The following is a 26,351-nucleotide window of genomic DNA, read 5'->3' as shown; positions in this document are numbered from 1 at the left end:
AAGCCAGAGACTTTTGTGCACCACTTATGGCCACAAACCCATGAGGACAACCACAGGCCTTCTGGAGTGCCAAGGAAATTCCATGTGAGGAGTCCAGCACTCACAGGAATCCAACAAGTCCCTGTCTGCCAGAACACTTTCATTGCTACTGTGCTGTTTTGAGTAAATGTCTTTTCATCAGGTTCAAATTGGTTTGTTGTTATTTTTTTGCATAAAAAAACAACTTCTTGTTCCCTGGTGAAAGTAAAAGCCTAACATTTTCTGATTTCTTTTGACAGAGAAAACATGAGCCTGTGGATCTAACCTCATCTGTGATGGTCTGCAGCTGGGAGCAACCAGATCAGTGTCAGTCCCCTTACAGCCATTGGCTGGGAGCCTGCATGTTCCTTGGAATGGTATTTGAAACATGTCACACTAGCCGTGCCTTCACTGTGGGCTGGGAGGCGAGTCACTCAGAATCTGCATTATGGAATGTATGTTTCAGATCTACAGTTAGGAGATCTTTTTTAATAGCCAGAGAATATAGTCATAAATATATCTATTAATGTATTTATGCAAGAACATTTTTAAAGATTTTTTTATTATAAAAAGTTTCCCCCCAAAATTGAAAATGAAAGAACAATGGAATTAAAAATCATCTGTACCTTAATTATACATAAAGAATCATAAAATCCTTCTAAACTTTTTTTGTTCAAATGAAGATATTTTTCCCTTCCAAAAAGGAAAATTATCATTTCACATTTTTTTACTTTCTCCTTTTATTATATATTCCATATCAATAAATATAAATCTTTTAAATCCCTTTTAATGGCTGTTTAACACTATATTGAACAGATATGTAAATAGTCCTAGGTTTCAGAAATTTAAAAAATTGTCATTACAATACCACTGCAAAGAATATTTTGGTGTTTCTATTTTTAGTTACTAATTTGGACTAAAAATTAACAAGTTTGCTTTTCTTCATCTAAAACATTGGTTATTTTACGAAGGAACTGTAAGGATTTTAAATAACTTTTCAGTAATTTCAACAAAGAAATTATCTTTAAGGCAAAAATGTATGATGGATTGCAAATCTATTTTTATTATATCTTCACTTTTACCAGTGTGACATATGTGTGTGTTTACACAAGTGCTTTAACTACCAGCAACGTAAGAAAAATCTGTGTACTAAAAATGTGAAAATACTTTCCCGGTTTGTGTTTTCATTCTCCCAATGTAGGTTTTGGATGACAAGCTTGTATTTGCAAAAGTACACCCCCTGTGGGAGGTGTTCTGTACATACGCTGAGATACTGCACATAATATTGCCTCTGAAGCCCAATGATCTGAAAACCCGGTCCTCAGCCTTTGATAACTTGAGATGTTTTATGAAAGTCCTCCAAGTGGATGAAAGTATCAACAACCGGAACAAGAGCTTTTCTTTGCCCTATTTGAGAAGAGCTCTGTGAATGACTTTTATATTCAGCATAGAGATACATTCTCCAATCCAACCACCAGAAACCGCATTGTAAGTCTAAACCGAGTTTAGCTGCTGTCTTGGGGGTGATTTAGAACCTGCTGTTGAATTATCAGTGATTTGGTTTGGTTGGTTTGATTTGGTTTTTAAAAGCTGCCCATAAAAAGGAAAAAAGAGAAAGAAAAGAAATATGCCTACAGATTCCTGTTAGGATAGTAAACAGTGGCTGGTTAGTTACCTTGTATAAACCACAAGCTCTCTTAGAACATTTTTAGGTTTACTTCATCCTTTCTCAGATCAAGTATCAAGTAAGGGACAGTGTTAAAAAAAATTCAGGATTAACAGGTTTGTGAGCTCCAGGATTTGCAAGGCAGCTTTCCCTCCCCATGGTGTAAGTCAAATGGCAGAATTGAAATAAAGCACCTCATGTATCCTCCGGTGTTAACAGGAAAAGGCTAATCTTCTTGACCTTGTTTCTTCCTGGGTAAAATGAAGATAATATATCAGGAGGCGACAAGCTCATTTAAGGCAGGAAGCATGTTGTCTTGTTCACTGCTGAATCTCAGGCACTGGGAAGGCTGAGTTTAACGAGCGAATGAATGAACGAACTGTACTTCCCCCACAGTTACCATGTGGGACAGTGAGGATTAGAAGCTAAGAGCATAGACTCTAGAGGGGAGGGCACAGCTCAAGTGATGGGGCGCATGCTTAGCAAGCATAAGGTCCTGGGTTCAGCCCCCATCACGTCCTCTAAAATAGACATATAACCCTAATTACCTCCCCTCCCCCACCAGAATTACCTTATTATCTCCCCACCACCAAAAAAAAAAAAAAAAGAGAAGTGGCCAAGAGCGTAGACTCAAGCTGGAACACCTGTGTTGGTTTCTCGCTGTCGACCTTGTAAATGTCATTTACCCTCTGTGTCTATCAAGTTCCTCACCAATAAAATGGGGATAATTGTAGTACCAACCTCGTAGAGATGCTATGGGGATTAATGAATCTGTGTCAGTGATACAACAGCCCTGGCTTATATTAAGTACTATGCATCTGTCAGCTCTTTTCATAATTACTGACAGATGTTATTATCGACAAAAGACGTATTAGTTCTTTGAAAGAGAAATGCATGTTAGACCATTTCATTTATCACTTTCTGTAATTCAGGCTTTTCCCTCTGAAATAACATTTTATGTCTGTGCACTAGAAAGCCACAGGGCTTTCCAAATTTCATCTGTCTGGGTTCTTGTCATGATGGCAATACTGCAGATTGCTGACATTTTTTAGGGACTCCGTCTGAGATGACAGCAACCCCTCAAATTTACGAGCGCTTCTCTAACTGATAACATCTCGCTAGAAATGAAGTTTTTATAATGTAACAGCTTCAGATGCTTAATGATGCCATAAATGCAAGGATGTTATATCTAAGCTCTTTAAATAAATCTTGTCATTGAAATAAAGGAAATACTATATTATAGCCCTCTATGACTTTGTTATCTTTGCTATCTGTTTATCTGACTCTCTAAGACCAAAGAAAGCAAATACTAAGATTGATCATTACTACTGTGTGGTACACGTATTTGTGGATGAAGACAATATTGAAATGCACTGTTTAAGATATTAAAATGGACATTAAACAGCTTCTTGATGCACATGCATGAACAGAACAGGGAGCTGGGTGCAGGGAGCAGACACTGAGCTTCCTGGATTAGAGACCCAGCTTAGCAGTCCAGCCCAGCAGTCCACATGTTTCATATTTATGTCCCAGCAAAATTAGCAGTGAGAGTCTTAAATGAACTTTGGGGACACTTGCAAACAGCTGTCATGATTACTAATGTGGGACACCAGGATTCTACAGTGTTTATTTGGCATCTGTGCATAACCAGTTCTTTTCCACTAAAGCTTCTTGTAATTGCTGGTCCCACATCCAGGTTGAGGAATCATCTCATGTGGTGTTTGGGAGGGAGGTAAGTGGAGTCAGGATCCATGTTAAGGCTGGGTGGGTAATAATCTGGTGCTAGTACAAGAGAAAGGAAAGTAGGTCAGGTGGGAAGGAGAATGACTGGATTTAAACTTTGTTTCTTGAGTAAGCTAAATATATGACATCATGTCAAGTTACTTTGTTGTTTATATTCCATTTGCTGTCACCAAATAACTACTGAATTGTGGGGACAAAAATGCCTGGGTTTTAGAATTGACCCTGCCCCTAACCTGCCAGAGTCCAGGTTCCTCTGGGTGCCCAAAGAGGGGGCTGGACCATCAGGTGTCCCTCCACTGCAGCAGTTTGGGCACTTGGGTGGCCTAGATTTTTGCTGTGGAAGACTGGCCCGGTTGTAGGACATTAAGCATCTGCAAGGTGGTCCCAGGACTGTGACATCTAAGCGTTCCTTTCCACCCACGTTTGCAAATGACCCTCAAGGGGTTAATATTAATCCTGGGTGAGAATTATGAAAAATTATATGGTACCTCCATCCCTCCTGGCAAGTGAGGGCCCCTTATTTACAAATGACCATGAAGTATTAGCACCAGATTTTATCAACAGAACATGTGAACATTTTGTGACAGTGACACTCACCTGTTTGCTTCTGATTCCCAGTGCCACTTCAACCTCCATCAGAGGACTTCAGCTGCCCCAGCGATCAGGGCCTTCTGTACAGGGAATGGGCTCCTCCTCGAAGCACAGACAAGCAGCAGCCCTTAGGTCTCATCAGGTGAGCTGTTGTGGAGAGCACTCCAGTGGGAAGGGCTCAGGGTTGTCCTCATGGCATCTGAGTGTGACAGTCCTCCAAGAGTGTTAACAACCAGGAAGCTCACAGGAGCTCTGAACTTCGTTGCCCCAAGTTTTTACTGCAGGCTTTATTACAAAGCCATGATTTATTGGGTCACTACCGACATGGCTAACCCAAACCCTAACTGTAAGTCAAACCTTTCCTTAGCCCTAAACTTTGAGCCCCTTCCTCTCCTGGTGGCCACTCACTTGTCACAAAGCTTAAAGCCCCACTCCTCTAACCACATGGTTGGTGTCTCTGGCTGGCCAGTCCCCATCCTGAGTCATCTCATGAACACAAGCCATCCAAGGTTCCACCATGAATAGCATAGACACTCCTATCTTGGGAAATTTGGAAGCTTTAGAGGTTGCTGCCTAGGAACTGGGAAAAAAGACCTACCAAATTCTTCATTAAATAGGAGTAAATGTTATATTTCATTTAAATTATAAAATAAGAGAGAAATTCTCACTGCTTTTCTGTATCTGCTGTTCGACACCGTTTCACTACACCACGTGATTGTAATGTCGTGCTCAGCATGTGTCTTCTCAGAGCACCAGCGCTGGCTGCTCCCCGGGAGCTTATGCTGTTTGGGCAAGGCTGCTGGGGGGATACAGGCCAAGGACAACCGAGAAAACAAAAATAATCGGGCAAATAAGGAAACAATGTCAGATTGAAATGAAGAAATAACACAGTGTTGAGATGGGAGTCTTGGGGGGAAGTGAGTTAAGAAAGTTATCTTTGAGTAGGTTACATGTGAGCTGAGATGGTGAAAAGGAGGCTGGAATTTGAAGATCTGGGAAAAGTCACCCATGGAATAGAGGCAGCTTGTCTATTGGCCCTGAGGCACAAATGTGCTCAGCAGGTTTGAGGAGATACTGGAGCCAGCGCTGGTGAGAGTGATGAGACGCGAGGTTTAGAAGGGCATCAGGAGCACGGAAAGGAGTGTAGACTCTAAGCGCAGTGAGAAGCAGTCATGATAGCTTAAGCACTAAAGTAATTTTCTCTCACTCACATTTTGCAAAGATAATGTGGAGAATGTATAGCAGGGACTCAGGAAGCAGGGAGGCCAGGTAGGAAGCTCTTGGATTGGGCCAGATGAGAGATGGTGAGAGCCAATGAGGAATGCGTTTGGGGAGTGGGGCTGACAGGATGCAGTTATGGGCTGGCTGTGGATGGTTAGGAGAAGAGGAGGGTCAAGGTAGCCCCAGGTCGGTCTGGAGCCAGGTGTCTGTTCTTTCTTTTCTCAGTGCCCCATGCAGTTGCCCATCTACTTGGGCAAACCTCTTAACCTTCAAAGTGAGGGTTTTAAAACACTGAAGTCTATTTGTTGTTTCACATTTTATGGAAAGATTCAAACATGTACAGAAATAGAGAGAACAGTACAGCCAGCCTGCCTGTATCAGTCACCCAGCTCCAGAATTATAAACTCAGAGTCACTGTTGTTGCATCTTTCATCTCCATCTCCTCCCCTCCCCCACTATGGGGTCATTTTGAAGACAATCCTACATAGCTTAACCTTTCATTAGTGAAATGACAAGGTCTCTTTCAAATAAAATTGGAATATTCTTTTTTTTAGGGTTACAAAATAATTCCCTGCTTGTCACAAAAATACACTTTTAAGTAGTTTTGGGGTTGAAATCAAGATCCAGACAAGATTCAGACATTGCAGCTAGCATATCTCTCAAGTGTGTTCTAATCTATAATTTTCCTGTTTCTCATTTTCCTTGAAATTGCTGAGGGGTTTCTCTATTTCCTGTTTGGCTGATTTCATTCTCCCCTATGGTGTTAGACTTGTTTCTCCATCCTATGTATTGGCTTTAGCTAAGTGATTTAATCCTCCCCTAAAAGCTTGGTCTGATTGAGGTTCAACTTTGTGCAAAAATATTTTTTATGTGAAGTTTTGTACTCCTGTCATAAGGTACATAATATTACAGTTGACTCTCTTTTTTGTGATGACAGCAGCCAAAAATGATTGTCACCCGGGATCATTATTTCATAAGGAATTTTATTTCATGTGGTCATACTCTAATTTCCTCCCTCAATTATCAGCAGGATCAGTCACGAAGAGGCACTTTCTCCTTAACCCGGGTTATCCTTTAGAACACAGTTTTAAAGGAGGATATTTGTTAATATGTAAATATTTAAAATTGATAATTTTTTTTTCTTTTTAATTTTTTTTTCTAATGGAGGTACTGAAGATTGAATCTAGGACCTTATGCATGCTGAGCACACACTCTGCCACTGAGTGTACCCAATCCCAGTTGAGATTCATATTTATTTGATATCTTCCTTCTGTTATTTTTGTTTTGTGTTATACAGAATTTGAAGGCAGGGCAATGGGTTTGACCGCTTTTTAATCATTCTTTATGGGCTTTTGGGGTTTGTGTGTGTGTTTGTGTTTGTAAAGAAAACAATTTTCCCACTATTTTAAGTATGTATTGCTAAGGCAATTATGTTGATCTTTTCCCTTCTCCTGGTCCATGTATTCCCTTGTTACTTCCCACTAGTGGCCCTTTGAGCTCTGTGACAAGACTAGCATGTCGTTAATCCATGTGGAAGGAGATCTGAAGAGATTTATTCAAGGAGATGAAATTTGTAGACAATGTATTGGAAAGTATTGTGAAAGTTGTTCGTTAAGAGAAGGTCTGAGGTTGAATTGTTAAGTGCACAGAAATCTAAGCTATGAACTACCAAGACAATTATTAACTCCAGGAAAACAAAGTAGGGAAGAAAAGGTAAGACTAGCACAAATTGCTACAGCTTTGAATAGTCTGTACAGAGTAATAATAATGTAAAGCAAGGATACTGAGCTGATGAAAATTATAATGTAACTGTATTAAAAGGTTGGAAGAAAGAAGGTTTGGGTATGTAGATGAGATGGGGTTTGAAAGAGATCTGAACCCTCATTTTCCAAAATAGAAAGTTAAATAGGTGATACATAAAGCTGAAAAAGTTATTAGGCTGTGTTACAAGGATATTAGTCAGAGAAAGGGAGTAAGTATTCCAAGAGTCAGCAGTAGGAGCTGAACGTGGTTGTTTCTGGCCAGGAAATGGGGCAGTTGTTGGGAACTGCTCCTTTTTACAATCGGTGTTCGAGAACTGTTTGACTCTTTATTGAATGTATGGCATTAGTTTGATAAAAAGAAATCAAAGCTGAATTTTGAAAAATTTATGTTAAGAATTGGGGTGCTTTTGCAGAGAGAGATAACAATCAGCAAAACTACATTTGAAGGGATCCTCATTATTCCTTGCATTTCAGCAAGGACTAGGAGGCAGATATCTGTTTAAGGTTCAAAAATTCTGTCTGACCTTCCTGCCGACTTGTAACCTTTGGAAGTAATGAACTCCCCGTCACTGTAAATATCCAGGCAGAGGCTGCCTGACCAGCTCTCTAACTGTAGCAGGGTGTGTTTACCATTGGGCAGTTAGAGCAGGCAACTTCTAACATTCTTTCAGTTTTGAATTTGGCATTTTCAGGATGGATAGTTGATAAGAATGTATTACAAAAAGCTTAACAAGAAAGTCCAAGACATCTCAAACCCATTGCCAGGGTTTTCTCTGCCAGACACCATCCTAAGCCTGCCACCAGTGAGGCAGGCCACAAAGCCCAGTCACATAAGAATGAACACACTTTGTCGCTCCTATCTGATTTGGCATCAGTCTCAGCCCTTTTCCCCATGGAATGGTCCACGCCCATGTCTCTGACGATGGAGCTGGTCTCACAGCAGCTCTATGAGCACTGGTCCAGCCCAAGGGATTCCTGCGTGAAGTTTTCCAGGATTCCAGGCTATTCTCAGAGCTGAGTCCCCCTTAGGCTAAGCCCACGGAACTCATCTTAGCTCCAGACTGAGCCGGAAGCCTCAGAGAGAACTCAGAGCTGAGGAAATCCACAGGTTTTACCCAGCACTGCCGAATCATCAGTGAGCCAGTTGAGGGAAGGATCAGCAACAGCAAGACACACCTGAGCTGCCGTCTCATTGTTCCACCTCATCCCTAAACCCTCTGTGTCTGCCTGTCTGTGTCGGTCTCCCTTTTAGGATCAGCCTGGCACCACTTCATGCCCTGCCTCCTTTCTTCTAATCTTGCCTCCCTGGCCTGTTCCATCTACTCCAGATTAACTGAGAAAAGGTTTTAAAACCTAGGAACAACAGACGTGCTAGATACAAAGAATACAGGGCAATGTCTTCCTCAGCCACATCCCTCCTGCCCTCTCCCATTCCCTCAATGTCAATGAGTTTTATAAATATTTTGTCAGACAGACATTGCACTCGCAGTTGTTATCATTATCAGCCATTTCCTTATTATCTGTGGTTTATGATGCATTTGCTCCAGGGACTTTCCCGAGATAAGGCAGGAGCAGATGACTGAGCCACTTGTTGATGTCCACTTGTGTCAAGCCTGTTAAGAATGATTTTTGGGGGGATTTGTTGAATGTGCCAGACTGTCCAGTGAGTGGTGATGATCCCCTGCATCTGCTCTCGAGTTGGCCTCATCCCCTCCTTTGCTCTGTTCTCATTTATCTCTCTTCAGCAGGTGAGCCAGTGATCTGTGCTTCTATGATACATAAAACACTTCTTATTTCATGGTAGAATTTGGGGGCTGCTATGAAAATGGATATGTTTTAAGAGTGAATTGAGTCGGAGGTTTAAACTTAAAGCCCCCTTGATTTAGAATCAGAAATTAATATGATGGAGGGAGGGTATAGCTCAGTGGTAGAGTGCATGTCTAGCATGCATGAGGTCCTGGGTTCAATCCCCAATGCCTCCATTTAAAAACAAATAAATAAACCTAATTATGCCCCCCAAAAAAGAAAAAATAAATTAACATGAGGATGAAGCTACAGAGTGATTATTTGTGTCTTCTGAAACTTCCTTCTGTCTTTCTGCAGGAAATTCTAAGGAGAGAAGTTCGGAATCTACTTTGCTTGGCTGGGCTATTACACTCAGATGCTCCTCCTGGCAGCAGTCGTGAGGGTGACTTGCTTTCTGTGTGGATATTTTAATCAAAATAACTGTACCTGTGGGTAACTTGTCTTTATTCCTTCTTACCGTGCTTACTTAACTTAGAATGACATTCTCCAGGAGCATCCATGTTGCTGCAAATGGCCCTATATTGTCAGTTTATATGGCTGAGTAGTATTCCATTGTATAAATATACCACTTCTTTAGCCAGTCATCCGCTGATGGACATTTAGGCTATATCCATGTCTTGGCTACTGTAAATAGTGCTGCTATGAACATTGGGATGCAGGTGTCATCCTGAAGTAGGGTTCCTTCAGGATACATGCCCAGGAGCAGGATTCATAGGTCATATGGCAAGTCTATTCCTAGACATTTGAGGGAACTCAATACTCTTTTCCACAGTGGCTGCACCAAACTGCATTCCCACCAGAAGTGTAGGAGGTTCCCCTTTCTCCACAGCCTCTCTAGCATTTGTCATTTGTGGATTTTTGAATGATGGCCATTATGACTGGTTTGAGGTGATACCTCATTGTTGTTTTGATTTGCATTTCTCTGATAATTAGTGACATTGAGCATTTTTTCATGTGCCCATTGATCATTTGTATGTCTTCCTTGGTGAATTGCTTGTTTAGGTCTTCTGCCCATTTTTGGTTTAGGTTATTTGGTTGTTTCTTATTAAGTCATTTGAGCTGCTTATATATTCTGGAGATCAAGCCTTTGTCAGTTTCATTTGCAAAAATTTTCTCCCATTCTGTAGGTTGTCTTTTTTTTACATATGGTGTCCTTTGCTGTGCAGAAGCTTGTAAGTTTCTTTAGGTCCCATTTGTTTATTCTTGCTTTTATTTCTATTGCTTGGGTAGACTGCCCTAAGGGAACATTTCTGAGATGTATGTCAGATATTTTGCCTGTATTTTCTTCTAGGAGGTTTATTGTATCTTGTCTTATGTTTATCTTGCTGAAGAGACTGTCTTTATTCCATTGTATATTCTTCCCTCCTTTGTCGAAGATTAGTTGACCAAAAGTTTGTGGGTTCATTTCTGGGCTCTCTATTCTGTTCCATTGGTCTATATGTATGTTTTTGTACCAATACCATGCTGTCTTGATGACTGTAACTCTATAGTATTGTCTGAAGTCTGGGAGAGTTATTCCTCCAGGCTCTTTCTTTTTTTTCTTCAGTAATACCCTGGAATTTCTATGTCTTTGATGGTTCCATATAAATTTTATTGTGATTTGTTCTAGTTCTATGAAATATGTCTTGAGTAATTTTACAGGGATTGCATTAAATCTGTATATTGCCCTGGGCAGTGTGACCATTTTAACAATATTGATTCTTGCAATCCAAGAGCATGGGATACCTTTCCATTTTTTAAAGTCTTCTTCAATTACCTTCACCAATGGTTTATAGTTTTCTGTGTATAATTCTCTCACCTCTGTGGTTAGATTTATTCCTAGAAATTTTATTACTTTGGGTGCTATTTTAAAGTGTTTTATTTCTTTACTTCCTTTTTCTGTTGATTCATCATTAGTGTAAAGAAATGCAACTGATTTTTGAACATTAATCTTGTAACCTGCTACCTTGCTAAATTCTTCGATCAGCTCTAGTAGTTTTGGTGTGGACCTTTTAGGGTTTTCTATATATAGTGTCGTGTCATCTGCATGTAGTGACACTTTTACCTCTTCTTTTCCAATTTAGACCCCTTTTACTTCTCTTACTTGCCTGATTGCTATGGTCAGGACTTCCAAGCCTATGTTGAATAGGAGTGGTGATAGTGGCATCCTTGTCTTGTCCCAGAATTTAGTGAGAAGCTTTTGAGGTTTTCACCATTTAGTGCTATGCTGGCTGTAGGTTTGTCATATATAGCTTTCATGATGTTGAGTTATGTTCCCTCAATACCCACTTTGGTGAGAATTTTTATCATAAATGGGTGTTGAATTTTATCAAAAGCTTTTATGCATCTATTGAGATGATCATGTGGTTTTAGTCCTTTCTCTTGTTGATGTGAAGTATTACATTGATTGATTTGTATATGTTAAACCACCTTTGTGTCCCTGAGATGAACCCCATTTGAGCATGTTGTATAATCTTTTTTATGTGCTGTGGAATTCTATTTGCTAGTATTTTGGTAAGGACTTTTTTGCATCTGTGTTCATCAGTGATATTGGTCTGTAATTCCCTTTATTGGTGGTGTCTTTGCCTGGTTTTGGTATCAGGGTGATTGTGGCTTCATAGAATGAGTTTGGGAATATTCCTTCTTTTCAGTCTTCTGGAAGAGTTTGAGAAGGACTGGTAGGAGTACTTCTTTGTATGTGTGGCAGAATTCCCTGGTGAAGCTGTCCAGTTCTGGATTTTATTTGTAGGGATTCTTTTTTTATTGTTAATTCGATTTCATTCCTAGTGATCGGTTTGTTCAAGTGGTCAGTTTCTTCTTGATTCAGTTTTAGTGGACTGTATGTTTCCAGAAACTTGTCCATCTCCTCTAGGTTATCCCTTTTTTTATGTAGTTTTTCATGATATTCTCATATGATATTCTATATTTCTATGTTATTTGTTGTAATTTCTCCATTTTCCTTTCTTATTTTGCAAATTTGTGCTCTCTCTTTTTTCTTCTTTGTGAGTTTGGCCAGAGGTTCTCGATTTTATTTACTCTTTCAAAAAATTGCTTTTGGTTTGATTGATTATTTTCTCTATTACTTTTAATCTCTCTTTTATTTATTTCCTCCCAGATCTTAATTATTTCCTTCCTTCTGCTGACTTTTGGGTGTTTTTACTCTTCAGTTTCTAGTTCTTTTAACTGGTGGGTTAGATTTTTTTTATGATATTGTTCTTCTTTTTTGAGGAAGGCCTGTATCACTCTAAACTTTCCTCTTAGCACTGCTTTTGCTTTGTCCCATAAGTTTTTTGTGGTTGTTTTCATTTTCATTTGTCTCAAGGTATTCCTTAATTTCAACTTTGATTTCATCATTGACCCATTTTTTTTTAATACCATGTTGTTTAATCTCTATGCTTTCCTTTTTTTTATGCTTTGTTTCTCTGAAGTTGTTTTCTAGTTTCAATGGCATTGTGGTCAGTAAAGATGCTTGAGATAATTTCTATCTTCTTAAAATTTTTGAGGCTTCTTTTGTGACCAAGTACATGATGAATCCTAGAAAATGTTCCACGCACACTTGAAAAGAATGTATATCCTAATTTGGGGGGTTGTAATGCTCTGAAAATATCCACTAAATCTAATTTTTCTAATGTATCATTTCATTTCTCTGTTGCCTTATTTATTTTTTGTGTGGAAGATCTGTCTAGTGATGTTAAAGTGGTGTTAAAACTTCTGACAATGATTGTATTCCCATCAATTTCCCCATTTATCTCTGTTAGTAGTTGTTTTATGTACTTAGGTGCTCATGTTGGATGCATATATATTAATGATTATAATATCCTCATCTTGTTTTGCTCCTTTAATCATTATAAAATGCCTTTATTTATCTTTCTTTATGGCCCTTGTTTTAAAGTCTATTTTGTCTGAAATCAGAACTGCTACACCTGCTTTTTTGGAGTTTCCATTTGCATGGAATATCCTTTTCCGTCCATTCACTCTCAATCTATATGTGTCCTTCTCCCTAAAGTGTGTCTCTTGTATGCAGTTTATTGAAGTTTCTTGCTTTATTATCCAGTCTGCCACTCTGTCTTTTGACTGGAGCATTTAGTCCATTATCATTTAGAGTAATTAATGATAAATGAGTGTTTATTGCTATTTGAACTTATATTTGCAGTTGATTTCATATTTCTTCTTTGTTCCTTTCTTCTTCCTTTTGTGGTATGGTAATTTTCCTTTGTGTTATCTTGGATTGTATTTAGTTTTTGTTACTCACTTGTAAGTTTTTGGCTTGTGGTTACACTTTTTTGTAAGTCTGTTAACCAATTACTGTGACTGTGTGTACTAAACAGATAGTAATGTAATCTCAAACCCATCCTACCGAGAACAAAAAATTTAAGAAAAAAGAAGAAAAAAAAGATACTCTATATTTTCTTGCTTCCCTCTCCCACTCAATGATTTAGATGTCTTCTTTTACAATTTCATGTTTATTCTATTTGTAATTCATGGTAGTATCATCTTTCCAGTTATAAGCTCTCATTTCTGTATCATCCTGCTTCTTTTTTATTTAGAGTGTACCTTACAATATTTCTTTTAGCATGGGTTTAGTGTTGCTAAAGTCTTTTAGTTTTTCTTCTCTGTGAAATTCATTACCTCTCCCTCTGTTCTAAAGGATAGCCTTGCTGCAGAAAGTATCCTAGGCTGCATCTGTTTTTTCATTCAGGACTTTGAATACATATTTCCACTCCCTTCTGGCCTGTAGTGTTTCTGTAGAGAAATCAGCTGAGAGCCATCTCTTGTAACTCACTCTTTGTTTTTCTCTTGCTGCCTTTAGGATCATTTCTTTATCCTTCAGTCTGGCCATCTTGATTTTGTTGTCTTGGTGTGAGTCTCTTTAGGCTCTTCCTGTTTGGGAACCTCTGAGCCTCCTGTACTTGGGTGTCTGATTCTTTCTTTATGTTTGGGAATTTTTCAGTTATGATTTCTTTAAATACCTTCTCCATCCCCTTTGTTCTTTCTTCCCCTTCTGGAACTCTTATGATGCATAGATTGGCATGCTTTATATTATCCCATAGGTTCCTTATATTGTTTTCATTGTGTTTTATTTTTTTCTCTCAACTGTTCTGATTGTGTGCTTTCTGTTGTCCTGTCTTCTAGGTCACTTATTCGTTCCTCTGCATTATCTAGCCTGCGTTGTACTGCCTTTAGGTCAGATCTCATTTCAGCCAATGAATTTACCAATTCTACTTGGCTCTTCTTTATAGCTACTATTTTGTTTTTGACATATTTTATGTCTCTAAACACTATCTCTTTTAATTCCTTCAGTAATTCGATCACTTCTTTTTAGAAATCTTGATCTAATAGGCCATTAATATCTATTTCATTGATCGTTCTTTCAGGGGATTTCTCTTTCTCTTTTAATTGGGAATACTTCCTCTGCTTCTTCAACTGCTCATATCTCTCTGGCACTGTGGCTTAAGGAGTATCAGTTATCTATTGTGGCCCTTAAAGGGGTTTATTTCTTTATCTATCTAAGGCCTATGCTGGAATAAAACTTAAAAACAAGAGAGAGAAATAGAATTTTAAAAGAATGGAGGAAAAGAAGGTTTGAAAACAGTGCATAATCAATAATAGAAGAGCAAGTTGAAGAAGAATAGGAATCGAGTTGAGATGTCTTTTTAAAACCTTAATAAAAAGAAGAAAAAAATCAAAACACAATATTTAAAACCTGTGAATAATCAATAACAGATCAAATCCAAGAGAATTAAAAATGAAATGAAAATTGTAAACATATAGAACTGTTTAAAAAGTAAAGATTAAAAAGCTAATAGAAAATAAAACAGGTATAAAAAGATTTTAAAAACAAAGATGTGTTCTCCTAGAGACTGAACGCTCTTAATGGTTTTATTGAGAGGTCTTTGTGTCTTCGCCCTGTTTCATGAACTCAGCTTGCTCTGTTGGCCCCCTCGTCTGTGCTGCTCACAGTGTCCATTGGCAAGAAGATTGCACCCCTCCAACACTGGGTCAGGTGCTTCTCTCCTTCGCGGTGGGCGGGTGGGTCACTCCCCGTCCGGATGCCACAGTCAGTGCTGTGTCAGTTGCTCCATAGGTGGGCTCAGCTTCAAGAATAACAGGTTTATGGAGATATAATTCACATACCATAAAATGCAGCCTTTGAAAGTGTGCATTAGGGTTTTATGTACATTTCAGGGTTGTGTAGCCATCACCCCCAAAAGGAACCAGTACCCTTTAGTAAGTCAGTCCCTAACCTTCCTTTCCCTTAGCCCTCAACAGCCACCACTCTACTTTCTGCCTCTATGGGTTTGCCAGTTGTAGGCATTTCATATAAGTAGAACCATACAGTATGCTGCCTTTTTTGATTATCGTCTTTCATTTAGTGTGACGTTGTCAAGGCTCATCCATCGTGTAGCATATATCAATACCCAAATTCCTTTTTGTATTCATATAATATGCCATAGTTATAAATACACCACATTGCTTATCCATCCATCAGTTGATGATGAATAATTCTGCTGTAAATGCTCATGGACAAGTTTTTGTGTGAACACATATTTTCACTTCTCTTCAGGATATATCAAAAAATGGAATTGCTGGGATGTATTCTACTTTTAAATTTTTGAGGAATTGCTAATATAGTTTTAAAGTGACTGAAGCATTGTATATTTCCAGAAATAATGTATGAGGAGTCCAGTTTCTCCACATCCTCAACTACACTTTTTATAACTGGGTTTATAGATTCATATTTATATATCATATATCATATATATTTGTCATCCTAGTTGGTATGAAGTGGTATGTCATTGTGATTTTGATTTCTGTTTCCCTAATGCCTACTGATGTTGAACATCTTTTTATGTGCTTAGTTCCCATTCGTATGTCTTCTTTGGAGAAACACCTATTCAAATTCTTTGCCCATTTTAATTATATTTGTCTTTGTATTGTCATGTTTTAAGTCTTCTTTGTCTATTCTGGATAAAAGTCCCTTATCAGGGAAAATTTTGGAAATATTTTCATCCATCCTGTGTATTGTCTTCTTACTTTCTTCATGAAGTCCTTTGAAGCACAGAAGTTTTTAATTTTACTGAAGTCCAGTTTACTTGATTTTTTTCCTTTTGTTGTTTGTGCTTTTGGTGTCATATATTACAAGTATTTGTAATCCAAAGTCCTGAAGATTTTCTCATTGTTCATTTTCTAAATGTTTTATAGTTTCAGGTCTGTGATTTATTTTGAGTTAATTTCCATAAATGGTGTTAAGATAAAAGTTCAGTTTTCTTTCTTTTCAGGTGTATGTACAGGTGTCCCAGCATCATTTTTGTAAAGATTATTTTTCCCCATTGGATTGTCATGGCACCTTTGTCAAAAATTATATGGCTGTGTGTAAGACTTTGTTTATGGTCTCTTAGTTCTTTTCTCTCAATCTATTTTTCTGTCCTTTCTGCAAGTATCACACTGTATGGATCACAGTTTTGTTAGTGAGTTTTGAATTTGGAAACTTCAAAACTTTGTTCTTTTTCAAGATTGTTTTGACTATTTTGGGTATCTTGCATTTCCATATTAGTTTTAGGATCAGCTTGTTCATTTCTGCCAAAAAGCCAGAGCTGCATTGAATGTATAGGTCATTTTGAGGACAATGGCCATCCTAACAATAATAAGGCTTCTGATCCATGAACACAGAAGAGCTTTCCATTTATTTTAGGTCATTTTTAAATTCTATCACTAGTATTTTAGTTTTCAATATACATGTTTCAGATATTTTTCTCAGTATTCCACATATTTTTCTTAATATTACTAATTATTTTATTCTTTTTGATGCTATTGTAAATGAAAAGGTTTCCTTCATTTTATTTTTAGATTATTCACTGCTGTTGAATAGAAATGTAATTAATTTTTATATATTCATTTGTGTCTTACAATTTTGGTCAGACTGGGTTATTAATTCTAAGAGGATTTTTTTTTCTTTTCTCTCTATTTTTACTTTGTGGATTCCTTGTGATTTCAATATATAATATCATGCCATCTGGAATCAAAACAGTTTTATTTCTTTCTTTCTAATCTAGAGGCTTTATTTTCTTTGTCTGATTGATTTGACTAGAACTTCTAGTACAATGTTGATTTTGGGAGGGAATAATTCAGTGCTTCTGCATTATGTATGATCTTTGCTTCAGGTTTTTCATAGATGTTCTCTGTCAAGTTGAGGAAGTTCTCTTCTATTCCTAGTTTTTATCCATTATTCTATTAATATGGTGTATTACATGAATTGACTTTTGTATGTTGTACTGCCTTTGCATACCTGGATACATCCCACTTAATAGTGGTCTATTTTATATGTTACTGTTTTGGATTTGCTTGTATTCTGTTGAGGATTTTTGCATTTATATTCATAAGAGATACTCTTTAGTTTTCTTGTGATGCCTTTGTCTGGTTTTCGTATCAGTGTGATACTAGTCTCATTGAATGAATTGGGAAGTGTGCCCACCTCTTTATTTTCAGACGAATTTGTGAAGCATTTTTTGTTTGTTTTTGTTTTAGTTTTTTCTTTAAGTACTTGATGGAATTCACCAGTAAAGCCATACGGGCCTAGCATTTCTTTGTGTGAATGTTTTGGATTGCTATTTCAGTCACTACTTACTGTAGGATTATTTGAGTTTTCTATTTCTCCTTGAATTAGCTTCAGTCATTTATGTCCTTCTAGGAATTTATCCATTTCATCTAGATTATCTCATTTATTGGCTATATAATTATCCATGGTATTCCCTTATATTCCTTGTTATTTTTGTAAGGGCAGTAGTGACATCCTTCCTTTCATTTCTCATTTTAGTAATTTGAATCTTCTCTCTTTTTTTTCAGTATTAGATAAAATTTGTCAATTTTATTGATCTTTTCAAAGAACCAACTATTCCTTTTGTTGATTATTCTCTGTTGTTCATCTATTGTCTATTCCATTTATTTCTGCCTTTAGTATTTTGATTAGAATGTTTAATTCATTTATATTAATGTAATTTCTTATCAGATTGAAGTTACAACTGCTGTCTACTTTCTATATGTCTTTTTTTCCCATTCCTCTATTACTACACATTTTTGTACATAGTAAGCATTTTCAAGTGTGCCATTTTAATTTGTTTATTTTATCTTTTTCTTCTCCTCCTCCTACTCTTCCTCCTCCTCCTTCTCTTCCATTGCCCTGGAGAGTAAAATTAACATCTTGTTTTAAAGCAATCTAGTTCACATGAATACCAACTTAATTTCAACAGTACACAAAAACTTTGCTTTGGTATCAGTCTTTTCCCTCCCCCTCCTCATGCTGTCATTTTCATACAAATTGCACCTTTATACATTTATAAGCTCATCTACACAGTTTCATAAGTATTGTTTTATGCAGTTGTCCTTTACATCAAATAGAACAAAACATTTACATGTAATGCCCGATTTATACTGTTTTATTTTTTTACTCATGTAGTAGTGCTCTTTATTTTTCAGGCGAGTGTCCTTTCATTTACACCTGCTGGACTATCCTTAGTATTTCTTGTAGGGCAGGCCTGCTAGCAATGGATTCTTTCAGATTTTGTTTTTGTAGGAGTGTCTTAATTTCTCCTTTAATTTTTTTAAAGAATCATTTTGCTGGCTATAAAATACTTGGTGACAGTCTTTTCCTTTTATCTCTTTGATGATACCATCCACTGCCTTCTGGTCTCCATGGTTTTTGATGAGAAATCAACTGTCTTACTGAGGAGCCTTTCTATATGTTGAGCCACTTTTCTCTTTCGGCTGTCAAGATACTTTATTCTTGTCTTTTGACACACTGAATCTGATGTGCCTATTTTAGATGTCTCTAAGTTTATACCACATGGAGTTTGTTGAGCTGCTGGGATGTACAAATTAATATTTTCATCAAATTTGGGAAGTTTTCAGCCATTATTTCTTTATATATTCTTTCTGCCCCTTTTTTTCTCTCCCTCCTTCTGGCGCTCCCATTATGTGTGTATTGGTATTGTTGATGGTGTCCCACCTATCTCTGACACAGTGTTCATTTTTTTTTCATTCATTTTTCTTTCTGTTCCACAGACAGGGAAATCTCAGTAGTTTTAATTTAACTGACTTTTTCTTCAACAAGTTCATATCTACAGAGAAACCACTTATTGAAGTTTTTATTTTAGTCATTATATTTGTATCTCTAGAATTTCTAGTTGGTTTTTATTATAAATTTTATTTATTGTTATTCTCTGTACAATGAGATGAGCACATAATTTAATCCTTTAGGCATGGTTTCTGTTAGTTTTTTGAACATATGTGTAATTGCTTATTTATGTCTTTGTCTAGTAAGTCCAGTGTCTGGGCTACCTCAGGGAGTTTCTGTTGACTACTTTTTCCCCATCTGTTATGACCAAACTTTTCTGTTTCTTTGTACATCTTGTAATTTTCTGTTGAAAGCTGGACATTTAAAATATTACAATGTGGCAGATCTGAAAGCCTGATTTTCCTCATCTCCAGGGTTTATCGTTGCTTTCATTGTCATTGCTGCTGCTGCTATTTATTTAGTTACTTTCCTGAACAAATTCTGTAAAGTCTGTTTTCTTTATCATGCATGACCATGAGATCAGTGTGTGTGAAGAAAGCCTAGTTGTCATCACTGTAGTAATGATTTGACAGTGATTTCTTTCAATGCCTGGAGACAATCGTTTGAGCTGTTGCCAGGTGGCTGTGTGTCCACGTGCTGAGGGATGCCCTCAGCACCGGCATGCAGTCAGCAGCTCTTCCGTATCCTTTAGTTCTTGCTTATGCAGAACCTCAAGTTCAGCCAGAGTTGAAGGCTTAGGATTTTCTCAGATCTTTCCTTGCCATGTGCCACACATGTATATTGCCTTCTACAATTCTCAGAATTTTTTGGAGCTTTTTAACCCTACCTTCACCCCCAGAACGTCTCATTAATCAATTTTGCCTTCTAAGTTTCCTAGTCAGCACGTAGTTATTTAGCCTCTACTGGTCCCACTGCCTCAGGCAGTTGTAATGTTAGATACTCACTGCTGATTGTTTCCCACACACACTCTGGGGACAGGCTGTTTGCACAGCATGAGTTTGTGACAGGTCACATAGTGACAGCTCTCTGGGGGCGGATTTTTTGGGTAACTTTAAATCACTTCTGCCCCTACCTTGATTGTGAGACTATTGCTTATAAAGGCCACCATTTAGGTGAGGATACAGGGATGGGGTAGATCAAGTTACAATGCCTCAAAACTCACTATCTTTATGGAGATTTAGCTGGTTTTTTTTTCTCAAATAAAGACTCCCCGAATTGCTGGAAGTGTTGGTTTAATTTCCAGAGTTCTACAGAGGTTAATTTTGACAAATTTTACAAAGCCATTGTCATTGCTTCATAGAGGAGTAAGTTTTCCAAGATGTTTACTCAGATAGTCTAGAAGTGTATCCCATTTGCATTTGTGTTTAACTGAGTTACTTGCAAGACTAACTAATTCTACAGCTCCAGCCCCATTCACATAAGAGTCCACCTGCATGGATTCTCCTACAGCAGTGTACAACCTGTTGTCAGATTGTTGTTTTTCTTATTAAAGTGTAGGGGTTTTTAAAAATATGCTCATGAATAGCCTTTTGTCATTGTTACACGTTAAAAACTTCCACTAGTCTGTAGCTATTTTTTCCCCTCACTTATCGTTGCTTTAATGAAGTTCTCACTTTTAAGGATTTTCAGTAAAGCAGTTTGTGGATGCTGATCACACGGGTGAGGCATTTAACTACTGTCTAAACCTCAGTCTTTGCTCTGATTCACTGTCTGGAACATCTGAACACATCTACTGAACCCCATATACCAATGGATGCTGACAGACCTAATTAAAAAAATGCTTTTTAAGTAAAGCAAAAAATATTAACTTTGACACTGGAAACGACAAATCTCAAATTTCCTAGCTGATCTTGCTTTCTGTGATCATGAGCTACATCATGTTTTTAGAGCCGACAGGCATATTGAACTACTGATTTTATTTCATCGGATTTTAGAATGCAGAACACATTTCAGGCCCACTTATAGTACCATATGTGTATCTTAAATGATATGTACATATGATGATGTCTTTATTATAAGTACCTTATTTTATTTTAAGTACCTACTGCTGTGCATCTCATTAAGGAAAGCTTGAAACTGCAGTACTGAAATTTTTCATACCACCATCATCCCATAGCATCTCTTTTCCACTTATATGTTGTGTGGCAGAATATTTTTCTGCTCCCTAGAAATGATCAATGTTGAAGGGGAAAAAAAACCCCTCCTCAAATAAATATACTCCAAATCACACACTTATCTGAACGATGGCCACCATTTTAGTCCATAGTCCACACCAATCCATCTAATCATACTGACTCAGAATACTCAACATAGACAATCCACCCCTGAATTCAGGGTCCTCAACACACGTTCTATCCCCTCCCCATTCCTTGTTGACTCTGACCTACTTTTGTCCAACGTGTCCTGCCAGTCTCTTTGCTACTTGACTGCACTTTTTAATTTTTACCTTTGAGTTCCAGGCTGCGCCTAGTGATTTCCAGAGAAACGCCAGACACTTGGCTCATCAGGAGGGGCGGTGAGGATTTCAGAAAGCTGTTAAACTAACTCACTTTCAGATAGTGAGTGGCTGTTGTGCGCATTCCTTCTAGATCTCTGCCATGCCGGCTGCATCCACCCCAGCAAAATAACGTAGCTCCTCCAACCACCTCTGCCTCCATTCATCTGGGTTTCTGCTTTCAGTGACACTCAGATGCTGCTGATGGGCAATATATATATATATATTTTTTAATTGAAGTATAGTCAGTTACAATGTGTCAATTTCTGATGTACAGCGCAATGTTCCAGTCCTTCATATTCACATATATATGTATGAATTCCTTTTCATATTTTTTTACTAAAGTTTATTACAAGATATTAAATATTGTTCCCTGTGCTATACAGAAGAAATTTAGTTTTTTAGCTATTTTTATATATAGTAGTTAATATTTGCAAATCTCAGTCTCTGATGGGCATTTTTAAAGCCACATCTGGAACCCTTGTTGCAGAAGTGTCTGAGAAATATATTTTCGACCTCATAGACTTTTGGTTAGGAAGTTGGAATAAAGGCTGACCTGGCTCACCTAACTTGTCTGCCTTTGTGAGTAAAGAGGTCTGGAGTTTCAAGTCCCAATGAAATGTCCTGGCCCTTCAGTAGCAAACTCTTAAAGCAACCAAAATGCTCCCGTCTACCAGAGCATGACTTGTCCTTAGACACTGCTGGACATAACCACCGATGTTGTCTAAGGCATCGTCTTCATCTGGTGCACACTTTCTTTAGATGTGTAATATCCTGATTAACAGGACAAGCTAGTTTGGATTCCCAAGGCCACAGGCAGCCTTCTGCCTGACTTTGGAGTATATATAGTCCTCTCTCAGATCAGCTAGAGCTGTCTGGTGTGTGCTTTCCCAGAGAATGTGGGTGCAGTGCTCCCCACCAGAGTCCTACCAGTTGTTTTATTGCAGGAAGAGAGAGAGTAAAAGAGACAGAACAGGAAGTTCTTGTCCAGCCTCAAACACAGTCACCCCCGTCCAGGGCTCTTGCTCTGGGACACACAGCAGTGCAGGTCAGCAGCGATGTGGCCCCGGTGTACTCCAAAACATGGTGTGGTTTTACTGGGCTATCTGTGTCTTTCATGGGCCCTGCAAAGTTCTCGGCTTTGTGAAATGGGGAACTAAGGAACTCCCACCCATGGCTGTAACTCCCAGGGTTTGCACCCTTACGGGTTTTGAGGATTTGCTGGCAACTCATTCTTTTTCACTGGGTCATTTCTCGGTTACACCTGCAATCCTGTGACTTCCTTATCAGAACTGCTCCTTACGTTCGGGATTTAGTGAAAGATGCCATTTTAGCCTGTAAGTTCATGTTCAGGGAGGAGGAGGAAGAAGCATAGATCAGAATTGCTGTTTTGCTTTTTTTTATTATTGTTTTCATAAGCCGTCTCCTGTTGTCGAATGGACACTGAGCAAATGAATGACTGTTACACTCCCATTTGAAAGATGAGAAAAACGACACTCAGGGAGAGGAGGCAAACTTCCTGAGTTTCCAAAGACCAAAAGGGATGAGCACAGAATAAGATCCCTGCAAATTTCTTGTCTGTCATTCGCCTTTAGGTCAATGACAGAGTGCCGTGTGTAGTAGTAAAGTTGTAACGTGCTTACAAAAGGGTGCAGATGTTCTTGTTTTGTTTATAAAATCACAGTGTTTTGTCTGAGACTCTGAAAAAGAGAAACGGGTTAGTAAATGTTGGTTTCTCATCCTTGGTCCTTCCTCCCCTTCACAGATATGTACCCTTCCATCTGTAGCAGGAATAAGACAGCCCCAGCCTTGCCGTCTCATGAGATCAGTACTCATTCATTTCATTCCTGCCCACCAGTAGGTGATAAAGCACAGCGAGATTTTCATGTCCTGCTTCACTGATTCTTGTGAAATTAAGTGTTTGAAAAGGGAAGCTGCTTTTTTTTATATAAAGTGCAGTAATTTTCCTAGCAGAGAAGGAAATTGAGGATTTTCTTCATTGAAAATCAATAGAGATTTCAAGAGCATCTGTATTTCTGATGCATAGATTAAAATGACAAAATCTAGAGGGATTACCGAAACACAAGGAAGATACCAAAAGTGTCTTTAAAGAGCTTTTCTAAGACTGGGCTTTTAAAGAGACTGTTAGTTGACAGAGACCCTCTTCTCATCCATAGTCCCTCTCCTTAGGTTGGAAAGGGCCAGCGCTTCCCATGTTTGCAGTTCTGGTGCTTCAAGTGAGTTGTAGGGTAGGGCGGTGCACGTGGTGCTCCCTTCAGTTTGTCCATCCTAAGTAACCCCTGGCAGTCAGAGGGCGAGTGTTTTGCAACAACGTGAACCATTCACCATGCTCTCCGTGGTGTGTACTCATCTCAGCTCATCCAGGCTCAGGTGATGGCAGAGCAGAGAGTGGTGGCAAGAGGTCAGCCATGAGTAGCAGGAAGCAACTGGAGTCAGCTGGGGCCCAAGTGGCTAGGAGTTCCAGGTTGAATTCCCAGGACTTCCCACAGCTCATTCATTCAGCTAATACTTCTCCAGCACCTGTCATGTGCTGGTGCTTCATTGTGAACAGAACCAAATCCCTGTCCTCATGAAGATGACGTTCTAGTGGACATAAGAAATGATAAACGCAGAAGCAGATCCAGGTCAGGACACATGAGTGCTGTCTACTTTGGAGTGCACAAGGTGAGATCCTTTGGGAAGGAATGTATGATACAGGAAAATGTGGGGGAGAGGATGGCCGTATCCCAGGTCTTATTTGGGTCCCTGAGATGCACCTCGTGATGTGTGGGTCCTTGGTTTGCACAGGAACGAATCCAAGAGAGAGCCACAATTCAGTAAATGTAGATTTATTCAGAGAGATATATACTCCACAGACAGAGTGGGCTGTTTCAGAAGGCAACAGAAAGGCCATGAGGCGTGAGGGTTGGGTGCTCCAGTTTAAAGAAAAGTAGATACACACTCCACAGACATAGTGTGGGCTGTCTCCCTCAGCAGAGAGAGCAGCCACGAGGTGTGGTTGTTAGTTTTTATGCACTCAGTATCTTCATATGCTAATAAGTGGGAGGAATATTCCAACCGCTTTGGGGAAGGTGTTGCGATTACCAGAAATTGGGCCACCACTCACCCTTTGACCTTTCATGGTCAGCCTTGAACCTGTCCTGGCACCTGTAGGAGTGCCATTTAGCATCCTGCTGTATTTCAGTGAGTGTGTATTGAAGCTCAAGTTCTACTGGGAGTTGACTTTTCCACCGTCTTGGTGCTAATGGCTGTGCCATTCTTTTAATGGCTGTGCCCTGCCCCCTTCCCTCCTGTCTCATGAAGGAGCTCTGGACTGATTGCACAATTGCAGAGCAGGGGACAGAGTGGAAAGAACTTTATAAGTGGAAGGTGGAAGGCAGTGTTGGTAGTAGAATTCTCAAGTCAATTATAAAGTAAGGGTCTTCTGTTTGCTGGGATTACCTGGTGTCACATTAGGGAGCTGTGAGCCTTGGGGACTTCAGTGAGTGGGTGGCTCACTGTATATACTGTGTTGCTTCTTAGGCGGCTCGAGAACAGTTGGCTTATATGTGACCCATTCACTCAAGCAGGGGTCTTTTTGGGGATTTTCTGCACTTGAGGCTAACATGGGTCACATGGGGGGGCAGGACCGGCCAGTCACAGCTTGGTCCACAGTCACCTAGTGCCCTCGTGGCTTTCATCCCATGGATGTGTCACCTCCCTCTCAATGGGGACAAGGTCAAAAGTGGTGGGGCAGCTTCTCAGTGGCGAAGGCATTGCTCTCCAGACCCAACACTCAACAGCATGGACCCCTGGTTTTGGCTACAGTCTTAGCTAGATGAGGCTGTTGAGTAGCTGAGCTCATGAGACGTGGGTGCCATGCTTCCACTCTCACCAAGAGCTCTACTTTTGAAGATTCTGATCAGACAGCCACAAATACTCCCTAGCCCATAAACAAGGAACAGTCCCTTTCACTCGGGGAAGGGCACACAGAAGGAGAACGGATCATCCCGAGAGCAGGAGAGGCCAAATCAGTCCTGCCCTCAGGGGTCTGAGAGACGAGCCAGCTCAGTTCCTCTTACTAGTGGTTTACTTGGAGGATCTGGGGTATTTTGGTGACCTGCAAGTGTCAGGAAATAGTACACGAGTGCTTTGTAGAATTTCTGGTCCGGTGTTAACTCACCCCATTGTAGCTGTCGTGCAAGGAAACAAAACTTGGTGGACAACAGGCCATGGCCTCTGCTCCCTGGTGGAGCCAGGAGATTACAATGTTAAGAACGACTGCAGGGGCATCATTTCTATGTTGAGAGGCCAGATGGCCTTACATATCTCTCATGCTGGATGCCTAAGTTGCAAAGGGAAACTGGATTTCATCCAGCTCTCCAGCCAAGGAGGAGACCACAAGTGGCCTCCCCCACCAACTGTGAGCTCTTTGCCTCCACTGACAGCAGCATGTATAGCAAAAAGCTGGGCTGCCACCTGCGTTTCCGTGTAAACATCCGAGTAGCCACAACAATGGCCTCGTGAGCGATGGTGTGCCCAAGGAAGCGCTATGTGGGGCAGAGGGAGGAGTGCCGGGGTCAGACACCGGGAGGGCAGGCAGGCAGTGAGGACATCTGTGCAGCGCAGATGCCATGGAACTGAGCCAAAGGGAGGCTGGTTTTGGAGCAGGGAGCCTGGGCAGTGCCATGTTGTTCGTAAGAAGATCCTGGGCTCTGGATCCAAGAAGTCATTGGCTTGATTCCTGACCTCAACCCTCATCTTGGGCAAATGTTTGAAGCTTTCTGTGCCTCTGTTTCTTGGTGTCCCAGTTGGGGACAATAGTAGCAATTACTTCTGAGAGTCAGGAGCGCCTTTATAGATGTCATTTCATTACGCTCACATCAGCCCACAAGCACGGTGCTTGGTCCCCCGTTTTACACGTGGCAGACGAGTAACTTTTAATCAGTAATCACGCAGCTAATAATGGTCATAATCAGCATTTGAATTTGATCCCTG

General features: G+C 39.4%; 1 long non-coding RNA gene across 1 annotated transcript in view; it reads left to right on the top strand.

Moving 5' to 3' along the window:
* The first annotated feature begins 1,362 nt into the window (after nt 1-1,362).
* Nucleotides 1,363-26,351, top strand: part of LOC140693551 (uncharacterized) — a 37,030-nt gene continuing 12,041 nt past the window's right edge. The window contains exons 1-3 of the long non-coding RNA XR_012069319.1: nt 1,363-1,506; nt 4,046-4,160; nt 9,106-9,190. This is a non-coding gene — a long non-coding RNA (uncharacterized lncRNA). The remainder of the gene's footprint in view (nt 1,507-4,045; nt 4,161-9,105; nt 9,191-26,351) is intronic.

Source organism: Vicugna pacos, unplaced genomic scaffold, assembly GCF_048564905.1.
Source record: "Vicugna pacos unplaced genomic scaffold, VicPac4 scaffold_19, whole genome shotgun sequence".
Taxonomy (NCBI): Eukaryota; Metazoa; Chordata; class Mammalia; order Artiodactyla; family Camelidae; genus Vicugna; species Vicugna pacos.
The sequence above is the reverse complement of the archived record's forward strand: the minus strand, read 5'-3'. Positions and strand labels throughout refer to the sequence as shown.